Source organism: Heterodontus francisci, chromosome 9 (genome assembly GCF_036365525.1).
Source record: "Heterodontus francisci isolate sHetFra1 chromosome 9, sHetFra1.hap1, whole genome shotgun sequence".
NCBI lineage: Eukaryota > Metazoa > Chordata > Chondrichthyes > Heterodontiformes > Heterodontidae > Heterodontus > Heterodontus francisci.
Genome location: NC_090379.1, coordinates 97,305,218 through 97,315,721, shown reverse-complemented (window position 1 = coordinate 97,315,721; position 10,504 = coordinate 97,305,218).

Genomic DNA, 10,504 nt, shown 5'->3' with positions numbered 1-10,504 from the left:
CATGGCTGATGTCCCTGACTCCTTCACGTGCAGGAAGTGTGTCCAGCTGCAGCTCTTGTTAGACCGCTTGACGGCTCTGGAGCTGCGGATGGACTCACTTTGGAGCATCCGCGATGCTGAGGAGGTCGTGGATAGCACGTTTAGCGAATTGGTCACACCGCAGATTAGGATTGCTGAGGGAGAAAGGGAATGGGTGACCAAAAGGCAGAGAAAGAGCAGGAAGGCAGCGCAGGTGTCCCCTGCGGTCATCTCCCTCCACAACAGGTATACTGTTTTGGATACTGTTGAGGGAAATGGCTCACCAGGGGAAGGCAGCAGTAGCCAGGTTCATGGCACCGTGGCTGGCTCTGTTGTTCAGAAGGGCGGGAAAAAGAGTGGAAGGGCTATTGTCATAGGGGATTCGATTGTAAGGGGAGTAGATAGGCGGTTTTGTGGTCGAAAACGAGACTCCCAAATGGTATGTTGCCTCCCAGGTGCATGGGTCAGGGATGTCTCAGATCGGCTGCAGAACATTCTGAAGGGGGAGGGTGAACAGCCAGTTGTCGTTGTGCACATAGGCACCAATGATATAGGTAAAAAACGGGATGAGGTCCTACAAGCAGAATTTAGGGAGTTAGGAGCCAAGTTAAAAAGTAGGACCTCAGAGGTAGTAATCTCAGGATTGCTACCAGTGTCAGAGTAGAAATGAAAGAATAGTCAGGATGAATGCGTGGCTTGAGAGATGGTGCAGGAGGGAGGGGTTCAGATTTTTGGGACATTGGGACCGGTTCTAGGGGAGGTGGGACTATTACAAATTGGATGGTCTACACCTGGGCCGGACTGGAACCAATGTCCTTGGGGGTGCTTTTGCTAATGCTGTTGGGGAGGGTTTAAACTAATGTGGCAGGGGGATGGGAACCAAATGAGGTCAGTGGAGAGGAAGGAGGTAGTAACTAAAGCCTGTAAGGAACTAGATAATGAAGTCAGCGTGACTAAGGGAAAGAGTAGGCAGGGAGCAGATGATGAAAGCAAAGGGACTGGTGGTCTGAGGTGTATTTGTTTTAATGCAAGAAGTGTAATAGGTAAGGCAGATGAACTTAGGGCTTGGATTAGTACCTGGGAGTATGATGTTATTGCTATTACTGAGACTTGGTTAAGGGAAGGGCATGATTGGCAACTAAATATCCCAGGATACCGATGCTTCAGGCGGGATAGAGAGGGAGGTAAAAGGGGTGGAGGAGTTGCATTACTGGTCAAAGAGGATATCACAGCTGTGCTGAAGGAAGGCACTATGGAGGACTCGAGCTGTGAGGCAATATGGGCAGAACTCAGAAATAGGAAGGGTGCGGTAACAATGTTGGGGCTGTACTACAGGCCTCCCAACAGCGAGCGTGAGATGGAGGTACAAATATGTAAACAGATTATGGAAAGATGTAGGAGCAACAGGGTGGTGGTGATAGGAGATTTTAATTTTCCCAACATTGACTGGGATTCACTTAGTGTTAGAGGTCTAGATGGAGCAGAATTTGTAAGGAGCATCCAGGAGGGTTTTCCAGAGCAGTATGTAAATAGTCCAACTCGGGAAGGGGCCATACTGGACCTGGTGTTGGGGAATGAGCCGGGCCAGGTGGTTGACGTTTCAGTAGGGGACTACTTTGGGAATAGTGATCACAATTCCGTAAGTTTTAGAATACTCATGGACAAAGACGAGAGTGGTCCTAAAGGAAGAGTGCTAAATTGGGGGAAGGCCAACTATACCAAAATTCGGCAGGAGCTGGGGAATGTAGATTGGGAGCAGCTGTTTGAAGGTAAATCTACATTTGATATGTGGGAGGCTTTTAAAGAGAGGTTGATTAGCGTGCAGGAGAGACATGTTCCTATCAAAATGAGGAGCAGAAATGGCAAGATTAGGGAACCATGGATGACAGGTGAAATTGTGAGACTAGCTAAGAGGAAAAAGGAAGCATACATAAGGTCTAGGCGGCTGAAGAAAGACGAAGCTTTGAAAGAATATCGGGATTGTAGGCGCAATCTGAAACGAGGAATTAAGAGGGCTAAAAGGGGTCATGAAATATCTTTAGCAAACAGGGTTAAGGAAAATCCCTAAGCCTTTTATTCATATATAAGGAGCAAGAGGGTAACTAGAGAAAGGATTGGCCCACTCAAGGACAAAGGAGGAAAGTTATGCGTGGAGTCAGAGAAAATGGGTGAGATTCTAAACGAGTACTTTGCATCGGTATTCACCGAGGAGAGGGACATGACGGATGTTGAGTTTAGGACAGATGTTTGATTACTCTAGGTCAAGTCGGCATAAGGAGGGAGGAAGTGTTGGGTATTCTAAAAGGCATTAAGGTGGACAAGTCCCCAGGTCCGGATGGGATCTATCCCAAGTTACTGTGTGAAGCGAGAGAGGAAATAGTTGGGGCCTTGACAGATATCTTTGCAACATCCTTAAACACGGGTGAGGTCCCGGAGGACTGGAGAATTGCTAATGTTGTCCCCTTGTTTAAGAAGGGTAGCAGGGACAATCCAGGTAATTATAGACCGGTGAGCCTGACGTCAGTGGTAGGGAAGCTGCTGGAGAAGATACTGAGGGATAGGATCTATTCCCATCTGGAAGAAAATGGGCTCATCAGTGATAGGCAACATGGTTTTGTGCAGGGAAGGTCATGTCTTACCAACTTAATAGAATTCTTTGAGGAAGTGACAAAGTTGATTGATGAGGGAAGGGCTGTAGATGTCATATACATGGACTTCAGTAAGGCGTTTGATAAGGTTCCCCATGGTAGGTTGATGGAGAAAGTGAAGGCGCATGGGGTCCAAGGTGTACTAGCTAGATGGATAAAGAACTGGCTGGGCAACAGGAGACAGAGAGTAGCAGTGGAAGGGAGTTTCTCAAAATGGAGACGTGTGACCAGTGGTGTTCCACAGGGATCCGTGCTGGGACCACTGTTGTTTGTGATATACATAAATGATTTGGAGGAAAGTATAGGTGGTCTGATTAGCAAGTTTGCAGACGACACTAAGATTGGTGGAGTAGCAGATAGTGAAGGGGACTGTCAGAGAATACAGCAGAATATAGATAGACTGGAGAGTTGGGCAGAGAAATGGCAGATGGAGTTCAATCAGGGCAAATGCGAGGTGATGCATTTTGGAAGATCCAATTCAAGAGTGAACTATACAGTAAATGGAAAAGTCCTGGGGAAAATTGATGTACAGAGAGATTTGGGTGTTCATGTCCATTGTTCCCTGAAGGTGGCAACGCAGGTCAATAGAGTGGACAAGAAGGCATATGGCATGCTTTCCTTCATCGGACGGGGTATTGAGTACAAGAATTGGCAGGTCATGTTACAGTTGTATAGGACTTTGGTTCGGCCACATTTGGAATACTGCGTGCAGTTCTGGTCGCCACATTACCAAAAGGATGTGGATGCTTTGGAGAGGGTGCAGAGGAGGTTCACCAGGATGTTGCCTGGTATGGAGGGCGCTAGCTATGAAGAGAGGTTGAGTAGATTAGGATTATTTTCATTAGAAAGACGGAGGTTGAGGGGGGACCTGATTGAGGTGTACAAAATCATGAGAGGTATAGACAGGGTGGATAGCAAGAAGCTTTTTCCCCAGAGTGGGGGATTCAATTACTAGGGGCCACGAGTTCAAAGTGAAAGGGGAAAAGTTTAGGGGGGATATGCGTGGAAAGTTCTTTACGCAGAGGGTGGTGGGTGCCTGGTACGCATTGCCAGCGGAGGTGGTAGACGCGGGCACGATAGCGTCTTTTAAGATGTATCTAGACAGATACATGAATGGGCAGGAAGTAAAGAGATACAGACCCTTAGAAAATAGGCGACAGGTTTAGATAGAAGATTTGGATTGGCGTAGGCTTGGAGGGCCGAAGGGCCTGTTCCTGTGCTGTAATTTTCTTTGTTCTTTGTAAAAAAAAAAGAACAACTTGACTTTTTAGTGCAGAAAATATCCCAAAATACATTACAAAGGAGAAAAGCTGTTGGCGGCAAGTGATTGCAGGCAGATCAGGAGTCGTGATTGAAAGCTGGTTCAGAAAAATCTATTTTGGGAATATTTTGAAAGGTTGGAAGCAAGTTGGTAATGTGCAGGGCATTGGTAATAGCCTTCCAAAGTATAGGGCTTAGACAGTTGAATGCTGTGCCACAAAAGATGGAGCAGGGAGAGGAGGGGATAGACAGGAGGCCAGTCAGAGGATCAGAGGATCATCCTCAGAGATGTAAGAATGGAGATGTTGTAGATATAGGGTGAGGCAAAGCCATGAAGTAATTTTTAAATGAGCACAAGAATCTTAAATTCAATCCACTGATGGACAGGAGCCAACGTACATCAGGGACAGAGTCATAGAGTTTTACAGCACAGAAACAGGCCCTTCGGCCCAATGCGCCTGTGCCAACCATCAAGCACCCATACAATCTCATCCCATTTTCCAGCACTTGGCCCGTTGCCTTGTATGATATGATGTTAAATGTTGTGTGGGTTCCTGCCTCGACCACCCCTCCAGGCAGTGTGTTCCAGATTCCAATTTTTCTGGGTGAAAAATTTTTCCCTCAACTCCCCTCTAGACCTCCTGCCCCTTACCTTAAATCTGTGCCCCCTGGTTACTGATCCCTCCACTGAGGGAAAAGGTTCCTTCCTATCTATCCTATCAATCCCCCTCATAATTTTGTATACCTCAATCAGGTCCCCCCTCAGCCTTCTCCGCTCCAAGGAAAACAACCCTAGCCTATCCAGTCTCTCTTCATAACTGAAATGCTCCAGCCCAGGCAACATCCTGGTGAATCTCCTCTGCACCCTCTCCAGTGTATCACATCCTCCCTATAGTGTGGTGACCAGAACTGTACACGATATTCCAACTGTGGCCTAACAAGTGTTCTATACAGCTCTAACATAACCTCCCTGCTCTTATATTCTATGCCTCGGCTAATAAAGGCAAGTATCCCATATGCCTTCCTTACCACCTTATCAGCCTGTGCTGCTGCCTTCAGTGATCTATGGACAAGAACCTCAAGGTCCCTCTGACCCTCTGTACTTCCTAGGGTCCTACCATCCATTGCATATTCCCTTGCCTTGTTAGTCCTACCAAAGTGCATCACCTCACACTTCTCAGGATTAAACTCCATCTGCCACTGCTCCGCCCATCATACCAGCCCATCTATATTGTCCTGGAATCTAAAGGTTTTGTCCTCACTATTTACGACACCACCAATTTTTGTATCGTCTGCGGACTTACTGATCATACCTACTATATTCACGTCTAAATCATTAATGTAAATTACAAACAGTAAGGGTCCCAGCACCGATCCCTGTGTTACCCCACTGGTCACAGTCCTCCATTTGCAAAAACAACCCTCGACCATCACCCTCTGCCTCCTGCCACTAAGCCAATTTTGGATCCAATTTGCCAAATTACCCTGGATCCCATGGGCTCTTACCTTCTTAACCAATCTCCCATGCGGGACCTTATCCAAAGCCTTACTGAAGTCCATGTAGACCACATCAACTGCTTTACCCTTATCTACACATCTAGTCACCTCCTTGAAAAAGTCAATCAAATTTGTTAGACACGATCTCCCCCTGACAAAGCCATGCTGACTATCCCTGATTAATCCCTGCCTCTCCAAGTCGAGATTAATCTTGTCTCTCAGAATTTTTTCCAATAATTTCCCTACCACTGACGTTAGACTCACAGGCCTATAATTACCTGGTTTATCCCTGCTACCCTTGAATGAATAATGGTACCACATTCGCTGTCCTCCTGTCCTCTGGTACCTCTCCTGTGGCCAGAGAGGATTTGAAAATTTGTGTCAGAGCCCCTGCTATCTCCTCCCTTGCCTCACATAGCAGCCTGGGATACATCTCATCTGGGCCTGGTGATTTATCCACCTTTAAGCCCTGCTAATACTTCCTCCTTTTCAATGCTAATTTGATCAAGTATATCACAATCTCCCTCCCTGATTACTACACCTACATCGTTCCTCTCCATAGTGAACACAGATGAAAAGTAATCGTTCCAAACCTCACCTATGTCCTCCGGCTCCACACACACATTGCCTGTTTGATCACTAACCACTTTTTCCCTGGTTATCCTCTTACCCTTAACATACTTATAAAACACCTTGGGATTTTCCTTTATCTTGTCTGCCAGTGATTTTTCATGTCCCCTCTTCGCTCTCCTAATTACTTTTTTAAGTACTCCCCTGCACTTTCGATACTCCTCTAAGGCTTCTGCTGTTTTCAGCGCTCTGAACCTGCCTAAGCCTCCTTTTTTTTCTTTATCCAATCCTCGATATCCCTTGACATCCAGGGTTCCCTTGATTTGTTGGTCCTACTCTTCACCTTTATGGGAACATGTTGGACCTGAACCCTCACTATTTCTTTTCTGAATGACTCCCACTGGTCTGATGTAGACTTTCCTATAAGAAGCTGCTCCCAGTCCACTTTGTCCAGATCCTGTTTTATCATATTCACATCTGCCTTCCCCCAATTCAGTACTTTTATTTCCAGTCCCTCGATGTCCTTTTCCATAACTACCTTAAATCTTACAGAGTTATGGTCACTGTCCCCGAAATGCTCCCCCACTACACTTCTACGACTTGTCCGGCTTCATTCCCTAGGATTAAATCCGGTATCACTCCTCTTGTAGGACTCTCTACGTACTGGCTCAAAAAACACTCCTGAATGCACTTGAAGAATTCCGCCCCCTTTAAGCTTTTTGCACTAATACTATCCCCTCTAATATAGGGAAGTTGAAATCCCCTACTATTATTACCCTATTATTTTTGCACCTCTCTGAGATTTGCCTACATATCTGCTCTTCTATCTCTCCCTGACTGTTTGGAGGCCTGTAGTACACTCCCAGCCAAGTGATTGCCCCCTTTTTGTTTTTAAGTTCTACCCATATGGCCTCATCAGAAAAACCTTCTAAGATATCATCCCTCCTTACTGCAGTAATTGTCTCTTTAATCAACAGTGCAATGCCACCTCCTCTTTTACCCCCTCCCCTATCACGTCTGAAGATTCTATACCCTGGGATATTAAGTTGCCAGTCCTGCCCTTCTCTCAACCATGTCTCAGTGATAGCAATAATATCATAATCCCATGTGTTAATCAATGCCCTCAATTCATCTGCCTTACTGGATGGGGGGAAAGTAAATGGTTCTTAATGTGGGAGATGTAGCTGATGGCAAGGCTTTGGATGATTTAGAGTTTTTGGAGAGTAAAGTTCAGGGGCCAACATAAAGGATATTAAAGAATTCTTGAGGGAGCAAAGGAATTAATATAGTTTTCAATGGAAGTGTGAGTAAGACAGAGTTGGAGGTAGGCAATGCTGTGGAGGTGGATGTAAGTGGTCTTGGTAATGGATTGAATATGGAATTTGAAACTGCACAGCCAATGGATGCTGTCAATGGTCCAGAACTTTTGCTAGGGCCAAAAATGGTAACTTTGGTCTTCCCTTGTGTGAATTGTAGGATATTCTGGGTCTTCTGTGGCTTAATATTAGACAGATATGTTCCGTGAGTAAAAGGAAATGATGGAAAGGTAGGGCTGGGTGCTGTCAGTAGACCCGCTGAAACATTGTGTTTACAAAAGATGTAATAGAGGGTGGCATTTAGGATTGCTAGCCCTGGTTGGATGTACTGCTGGAGGATTCTACATTTTAGCAAGGCTTTTGATAATGTCCCACATGGCAGTCTGGTCTGAAAGGTCAAAGCCCGTGGGAGCCAAGGGCAAGTGGCAAGTTGGATCCGTATTTGACTCAGGCTGACAGTTGATTTTGTGACTGGAAGGTTATTTCCAGTGGGGTTCCACAGGGCTCAGTACTAAGTCATTTTCTTTTTGTGGTATATATCAATGTTTCAGACTTAAATGTAGGGGGTATGATGAAGGAGTTTGCAGATGATACAAAAAATAAGTGAGAAAGAAATTTGTAGATGACAGGAAGATATCAATGGACTGGTCAGATGGGCAGAAAAGTCGCAAATGGAATTTAATCTGGAGAAGTGTAGGATAATAGCTTTGGAGAGGGCAAATAAGGAAAGGGAATACACAATAAATAGTGGGATACTGAGAAGTGGGGAGAACAGCTCTCTGTACCTTGGAGTACATGTCCACAGATCCCCAGAAGGTAGCAGGACAGATAGATAAGGTGATTAATAAGGTACACAGGATATTTTCCTTTATTAGCTGCCGCATAAAATATAAGGGCAGGGAGGTTATGCTAGAACTGTATAAAACACTAGTTAGGCCACAGCTAGAGTACTGCATACAGTTCAGTTCAGCTTCCTGCAGGAAGGATGTAATTGCATCAGAAATGGTACAGAGGGTATTTACAAGACTGTTGTCAGGAAAGATTGGATAGGCTGGAGTTGTTTTCTATGGAACCAAGTAAGCTGAAGGGAGATTTAATTGACGTGTATAAACTTATGAGGGGCCTAGTTAGAATGGATAGGAAAGACCTATTTCCTTTAGCTGAGAGGTCAATAACCAGGGGACACAGATTGAAAGTAATTGGCAGAAGAATTAGAAGGGAGTTGAGGAGAAATTTTTCATCCAGAGGTTGCTGGGAGTCTGGAATTCACTGCCTGAAAGGTGGTAGAGGCAGAAACCATCAACACATTTATGAAGTACTTGAATAAGAACCTGAGGTGCCATAACCTGGACCAAGAACTGGAAAGTGGGATTAGGCTGATAGCTCTTTTTCAGCTAGCACAGACATGATGGGCTGAATGGCCTCCTTTTATGCCATAAATTTTCTATGTTTCTATACATCTATTGTTTCATCACATGACCTCCCACCTCCAACTGCCCCACCCAGCCAAACAGCCTTTTCCCCATCTCCAATATTTTTATTAGTTAACTAAATTGTTCAAAGAAAATTAAAAAATATATATTTTTAGTGCCACTTTTATTTTTCTCCTTTTCTGCTCATAACAGTGCCTAGGAAATTAATCATTTCATTCCTCAAGGCTTCCAGAGGGTTGGCAACCCTAGCAGAATGTAAATGAGGATGAGGAGGGGTACCAAGGGTGGGAAACCCTTGAGGTGACCAGGCAGAAGGTGGAAGAAAAGCCATTGCTGGAGCTGTGTGCTGGCTGTGTTGGAACAGATAGGACTAGATTTATGCAAAGATAGTTCCATTGAGGTGTACCATGGTGCACAGTCAGTGAAAGAGACTGGTGTGACCAACCAAACCAAATGTTACTTGAACAGAATGGCATAGAATCGACAATACAGAAGCAAGCCATTCAGCCCAATTGGCCTATATGGTGCTTATGCTCCACCTGAGCCCCCTCCCACCCTACTTCATCTAACCCTATTTACATATCCTTCTATCCATAAGTTTTAAGGTACTTGTGGATAAGGATAAGAGTAGTCCTCGGGTGAAGGTGCTAAATTGGGGGAAGGCTAATTATAACAATATTAGGCAGGAACTGAAGAATTTAGATTGGGGGCGGCTGTTTGAGGGTAAATCAACATCTGACATGTGGGAGTCTTTCAAATGTCAGCTGATTAGAATCCAGGACCAGAATGTTCCTGTGAGGAAGAAAGACAAGTTTGGCAAGTTTCGGGAAGCTTGGATAACATGGGATATTGTGAACCCAGTCAAAAAGAAAAAGGAAGCATTTGTAAGGGCTGGAAGGCTAGGAACAGATAAAGCACTTGAGGAATATAAAGACAGTAGGAAGGAACTTAAGCAAGGAGTTAGGAGGGCTAAAAGGGGTCATGAAAAGTCATTGGCAAACAGGATTAAGGAAAATCCCAAGGCTTTTTATACATATATAAAGAGCAAGAGGGTAACCAGGGAAAGGGTTGGCCCACTCAAGGACAGAGATGGAAATCTATGCGTGGAGCCAGAGGAAATGGGTGAGGTGCTAAATGAGTACTTTGCATCCGTATTCACCAAGGAGAAGGACTTGGTGGATGATGAGCCTAGGGAAGGGAGTGCAGATAGTCTCAGTCATCTCATTATCAAAAAGGAGGAGGTGTTGGGTGTCTTGCAAAGCATTAAGGTAGATAAGTCCCCAGGGCCTGATGGGATCTACCCTAGAATACTGAGGGAGGCAAGGGAAGAAATTGCTGGGGCCTTGACAGAAATCTTTGCATCCTCATTGGCTACAGGTGAGGTCCCAGAGGACTGGAGAATAGCCAATGTTGTTCCTTTGTTTAAGAAGGGTGGTAAGGATAATCCAGGAAATTATAGGCCGGTGAGCCTTACGTCAGTGGTAGGGAAACAATTAGAGAGGATTCTTCGGGACAGGATTTACTCCCATTTGGAAACAAACAAACTTATTAGCGAGAGACAGCATGGTTTTGTAAAGGGGAGGTCGTGTCTTACTAATTTGATTGAGTTTTTTGAGGAAGTGACGAAGGTGATTGATGAGGGAAGGGCGGTGGATGTTGTCTATATGGACTTTAGCAAAGCCTTTGACAAGGTCCCGCATGGCAGACTGGTGCAAAAGGTGAAGTCACACGGGATCAGAGGTGAGCTGGCAAGATGGATACA